The 6000-nt window shown below is 38.6% G+C and overlaps 1 long non-coding RNA gene across 1 annotated transcript in view; it reads right to left on the bottom strand.

The window, feature by feature from the left end:
• Positions 1–1208: 1208 nt before the first annotated feature.
• LOC307013818 overlaps positions 1209–6000 on the bottom strand; it is a 28250-nt gene continuing 23458 nt past the window's right edge. Inside the window, exons 2-3 of the long non-coding RNA XR_013801078.1 lie at positions 2910–2987; positions 1209–2348 (exon numbers count right to left, since the gene is read on the bottom strand). This is a non-coding gene — a long non-coding RNA (uncharacterized lncRNA). The remainder of the gene's footprint in view (positions 2349–2909; positions 2988–6000) is intronic.

The following is a 6000-nucleotide window of genomic DNA, read 5'->3' as shown; positions in this document are numbered from 1 at the left end:
ACCACTATGTGGGTTAAAAAACTGTCAAGTTTACAGTGTTAACACAATAACATATACTGCTGTTTCCAGTTTAGTTTATGATGGATGTATTTTGTTATCCACACATATATTGTTTTTATATTCGCAACACCAAACCGACAAAAATATGGTCTTAACATGACCCAGTGGTCTAGTTATCAAACATAATATTAAAATGAACTCTTATTTTGAAAATACAGCTTCCTGTGTTCGAATGAGCTGCTCTGACTGTCGGTCCTGACGGACTCCAAACGTCCGACATTATAAAATCAAACAAATAAATAAACTCAAGGGTAATTGTGTCTTATTCTTGACGTAAATAACAGTGTGTGGTTTAGAAAATAATACAAAATTAGAAGGAAAAAACGATGAATCAATACAAATTTCAGTATTCTGAGCCCCTACTCTCCCCCTAACTGACAGCAACATAAGTCCTACAATATTCAATTAAAATAAAGAAGTAAAAATAAGTGTGGCTTGATATTGAGTAAGAAAAAGGTATATAAATGCTGTGAGAATGGATCTGCGGAGAGCATTTCTCCGCGATCGCAACTCGTCTACTACATACGTTTAGGGAGCCCATCTAGCAGCGATCCAGGGCCAGACTCTCTGACTCCGGAGACTATACTGTTACAGCCACTTGCTCCATGGTGCTAGAAGTGCTCCCTCCCGCTCCCGGTCGTCAGCATGAAGCAGTGTAGGCTTACCCGCTGATCTGTCTGCACTTGATGAACCGCCTTCACAGCCAAAACTGAAGAAGTTCCCCTACACTGTTAATCATGGAAAAGCAAGGTGCTTCTCATCAAGGTGGTATGAAGATTTTCCCTGGGTGGAATACAGCGCAAATAGGGACACGCTTTTCTGTAAAATGTGCAGACATTTCCCCAGCCCAGGAGCTGAAGGTGCATTTACGAGGGATGGATATGTAGACTGGAAGCACCTGCGTAACTCGTTGGAGAGACATAAAAGAAGCGAGGACCACTGCAAGTCCATGAGCAGGTTTGAATCATATACTGTATATATAAATGGACGTAGGGTCCGTGACGTCACCCATAGGATTCTGCAGAGTTGCCGAGAAGCCCTTATTAGGCGGAGTCGGCCACTAACGGCTCAACAGTTCCAGAGCTAGCGGAAGCTACCAAGCTAAGCTAACATGCTCCCCATCTGCACACTGCCATGGCATTTTACGTTTCTAAGGTAAGTGGACATGAAACTATTCAGCAAAACTATAAATAATAATCTAAGTTATTGAGTTTTTAGCATAATACTTCAGAATCTTAAAATCCCTTGACATTTGTATGCAATTGTGCTAAATTCAACACTGGAATCAAGCAAATATTAATATGTTTGCATGACATTAGTTATTTATATTTTGATATCACTTAATTATACGTTTAATACATGTAAGTCAAGCTAAGGTACATGTGATGGTAGCTAGTTAGTGCTCTTACCTGTGAGGCCTCCTCCAAACAGCATAATAACCAGACTGTATCATTAAAACTAAGAACCAGTTCTAGATCCTTGACTTTAGACAAACAATTCAAAAGACAAAATGTATTTAAAGACCAATCTTTATCTGAATGTGCCTCTTAACCTGATATATTAGTTATACAGTAATAGTATTGACAATCTAATAAAACTGAGCAACTCAACAGTCAACTTTATATTTCTTATTGTCTAAAGCATTTATTATTTTCATTTTCCCCCTCTCATATTCAGTGTGGACGGCTTTAGACAGCGTGGTGTCCAGAGAGCTGCTGAGACTTAAGGGAGAAACCTCCGTGTGATGGACGTCCTGTCTGTTGGTTTGGAGAGGACTGAGGGTCTTTCCTCAGCTAAGCTAACATGCTCCAACTGCACAGGCCTAGTCTGTCACGTTATTTGACTGAATGTGTTTACTTATACATTTAATAGGTTTACACCTTCTGTCCATATGTGCTTTTTATTTAAAACATGTTTGATTAACTTTTGGTTCACATTTCAATAAATTGTATTTGTATTTGCACTCCTTTTGTCCATTATTCTTACTGAAAATGTTAGATTACACATTCACATCTGACTGAAGATTGGCCCCATTTATTTGTGACGTTGCAAACTCTGCGGTAAAAGGCACAAGTGATGTGAAGCTCATAAAGGGAGGCAAATACAAATAATCAGCCGATGGAGTGTAGATGTGGAAATAGGTGGATTCGATCAGCTGACTGTTTTTACAATAAAAGTAGTGTACTGGTCTTAAAATCTCATAACATCAGCTTTTAATGTTCCTCTTGGATGTTCTTCTTGACCCTCAGAGAAGGAGAAAATGTTGTGTCTTTCAGGCATGTCCTTTCCTAACAAAAATTACAGGAAACATAAAACATATTATTGCAGAACAAGTGTGTTATTTATGAAAGCGGTGTGCTTGTGTGTTTAGGGGCTGTAGATATAATTATTTTGTAATTGTAATGTTTTTTTTTTTATTTCAACAGTGAGCTACAAAGACAATTAGATTATGAATACACATTGAAATATAGGTTATTATCAAAATAATATTTAACTGTTATCAAAACTTAGTGCAACTTTAGAAGCTTGCTCTGTTGTCTCACTGAAATAATAACTTTTACCTCGTTTTTTCAGACAATATTGAGAGATAAATAGTAGCAGTTCTCACTATGTGTTAAATATATTTGCCTTCAATACATTACATTCGAAAGCTGACAAAGTCATATTGCTAAATATCTAAATGTAATTATTTGCATGGAAAAAACATCAACTTAACTGATGTGTAGGTGATCTAGTATTTAGTATTGTTTAATGGAATGTATATCAGTGTATTCAAGTCAATACTTCATTTATTTAAACCAATATCTTTCTTGATTCTTTGTACAATATGAAAAATAGAGTCTGTGTACCTGTGCTGAAGTTCACTGCTGTGAGGAGTCCAGTTCTGTCTCTCACTCTGGTCCAGTCTGTCTGCATCACCTGGACACCTTAATTAAACAAACAGATATATATGTAAAGTACCATGTGTACAAACAATATAACTGATTATCTTCTGTTGAACATGTTGGATTGTGTATTGTCCGAGTCAGGGTCCTTATTATTTTACTGTAACTTTGGAAGTTGTGTTACCAATGCTTACTGTTTATTTGATACCCATTTGGTAATGCAATTCATAAAAACAACAAGGTTTGGGTTCGTTTTTCAGATGACTGTGATGTTAACGTATGAGCTCAATAATGAACTCCAGCTCAACCAACCATATTGTAATATCTAACTAATCATCTTGAAATATGACATTATTATTTGTAATATAGACACATCTTATTGTGAGGTTGATTTCACATACACTACTTCGACGTTAGCTTGTCTACATACTTGAGCATAGCCAATTTAAATTAACCTTTGCGATGCATACAGTTCCTTCCTACATAATAAAATATCTCTCTAAGTTACAAGGAAGACCTTATTTTATCAACCTCAAACAGAAGCCGTTTGTTCTACAGTATTATCCCACTTAACGCTTAACACTTGTCTATTTCGTTTTAACCTTTATAAATATAGTCTATGATTTTAACTTGGAGGCTACTATTAGCATCGTTTGCACCGAGCAGGAGCAGCTAGCAGAGAGACAAGAAGCTAGCAGCAGCAGTCAATTGACAGAGCTGTCACTCAATGTGACCACGCCCTAATATATGCATAACTTTAAGGCTTAATATTAATTAAACAGATGAGTTGAGAAAAAATTCACCCCCCCAATCCATATTCATGAAGGGGGGATCTAACTGTACAGAGAATATGGTTTTTTGAACCACGATGTAAACATGTTCATTGAGGAGACAGGAGCATATTAAGCGGCAGCCGTGCAGTTCCTTGGCCGCTCTCGCTGACTCCACTTCTCCTACTCCCAGCGCGGCGCTTTTTGATATTTTGTTCTATGGTGTTGTGAGCGCACTTTGGTATCGTTTGTCCTTCTCCTCTGGCTGCGTTCTCAGGAGTGCAAACCCTTTTGTTTTCTTTTCCCTTTTGGATCGATCGTTTTCTCATGTTTAAGGTCGTGTATGTAAGAAGCCTGTATATTTATTTTCTCGGTTAGGTAAAATTTTGATTTGTAAGGTTTGTTTCTTTTTTGTTGGTTTTGCTACTCCTGTTTTTGTATATATTTGGTAAATAAATGTACCAAACGCTTTCTCTGACTCGGTGTCCGTGTTCTTGGGAGTGGGAAGAGTGGGCAGAGTGCAAATGGTGTGCTGCGCCTAGGTTCCCCTAGACCTGGGCGTAACAGTTGGCAAACAAATTAGGATGACAACAATGTGATTCGAGTTCGACAGGATAAAAAACAAAGACAAAACAAAAAATAAATGAGACAAAACAACAACAAAAATGGACTGCGACAGGACAAAAATCAACTAAATCTAAAGGCTCGGAGTCTAAGTCCATTATTAATAACTTAATGCAAGAGTAGAGATCAAAGAATGTGCATACATGGAACAAAAAGACCAAATATATCAACAACAAAAAAATAAATAAAATAAAATAAAAACATAGCACTCAGTCAGCCGCCCACTAATTACAGTTTAACAACACAGGTCCACCACCCTGTTGTACAAAGACATCCGGCATGTCCAGCTCCCGTATATACTTGTAATAATAATAATAATAATAATAATGGATTACATTTTTTATTAGAGCGCTTTTACAGGTGCTCAAAGCGCTTTACAAATACACATTACACATATTAGACATGTAAGAGTCATTACTGTGGACATTACCCACAGGAGCAAATGCGGGTAAAGTGTCTTGCCCAACGACACAACGGCCTGACGCAGTGGCGGCCGAGGTGGGATTCGAACTGGAGTTCACCAACGCCCCTTGATCTGATGACCAACGCTCTAACCACTGCGCCAAAACCACCCCGTAGAAGGGGTTCCACATCTTGTGGAATTTCCCCAGGGAGTCCCTCAGTATGTACCTTATTTTCTCGAGTTTGGCTGAATTTAGGACTTCTTTTAACCGCAAGGTGTGTGAAGGGGATGTTGGAGACTTCCACATGAGCAATATCAGGTGTCTGGCTAGTAAGGTTACAAAGGCTATGAAGGCTGTCTCCAGAGAAGAGAGTGGCCATGTGGGTGGGGTTATACCAAACAGTGCGGTCATGGCATTAGGAGCGAACGGTTTTCCAGTGATTTCTGACAGTGATCTAAAGATGTCAGTCCAATAAGAGTGTAAGACCGGACAAGACCAGAACATGTGTGCGTGACTCGCCGGTGCTTGGCTACATCTGTCACAAGTTGGGTCCACCTCCTTATATATTTCAGAGAGCCTGAGCTTAGTAAAGTGTGTATGATGCACTTTGCAATGAATCAGTCCATGTCTAGCACAAATAGAAGATTTATGTACATTAATGAGTGCTTTTTCCTAAAGTTCTTCAGAAATCTCCTCCCCAAGATCTGATTCCCAAAGAGATTTAATGGAGTTCACGGTAACCAAACGAAGAGAATAAATCTGAGCGTAAATACACGTCATCATTCCCTTCAGAGTAGGTAACGGCCTAAGGAGTGTGTCTCGCGGCGAATCAGTTGGGTGATTAGGAAACTGAGGAAATCTATTATTAACAAAACTGAAAATCTGTAGATACTTGAAGAAATGTTGCTTAGGTAGTGCAAATGTATCAGATAGCTGTTGGAAAGGGGCAAATGTGTTGTGAATATAAAGGTCTTTGAATGTTTTAACGCCTTGGTTAAACCAAATAGTAAATGCGCCATCTACTAAGGATGGAGGAAAAACCTTGTTTGCAGTTAAAGGGGCTAATGTAGAGTATGTTTGGAGATCAAAGAAACGTCTGAACTGATTCCAAATTTCCAAGGTTGCTTTGACAATTACATTTTTAGTGTAAGCAGAGGAGGGGGTCTTAATGAGAGAGTGAGCCAATGCTGAAAGAGATACTGGACTACAGGAAGCAGCCTCCATTTCAAGCCAAACAGGCGGAGAGTGCTGTGAGTC

This window comes from Notothenia rossii (assembly GCF_949606895.1).
Source record: "Notothenia rossii genome assembly, chromosome: 7".
Lineage (NCBI taxonomy): Eukaryota > Metazoa > Chordata > Actinopteri > Perciformes > Nototheniidae > Notothenia > Notothenia rossii.
Note: the sequence above shows the minus strand (reverse complement) of the source record. Positions and strands in the feature narration are given on the sequence as shown.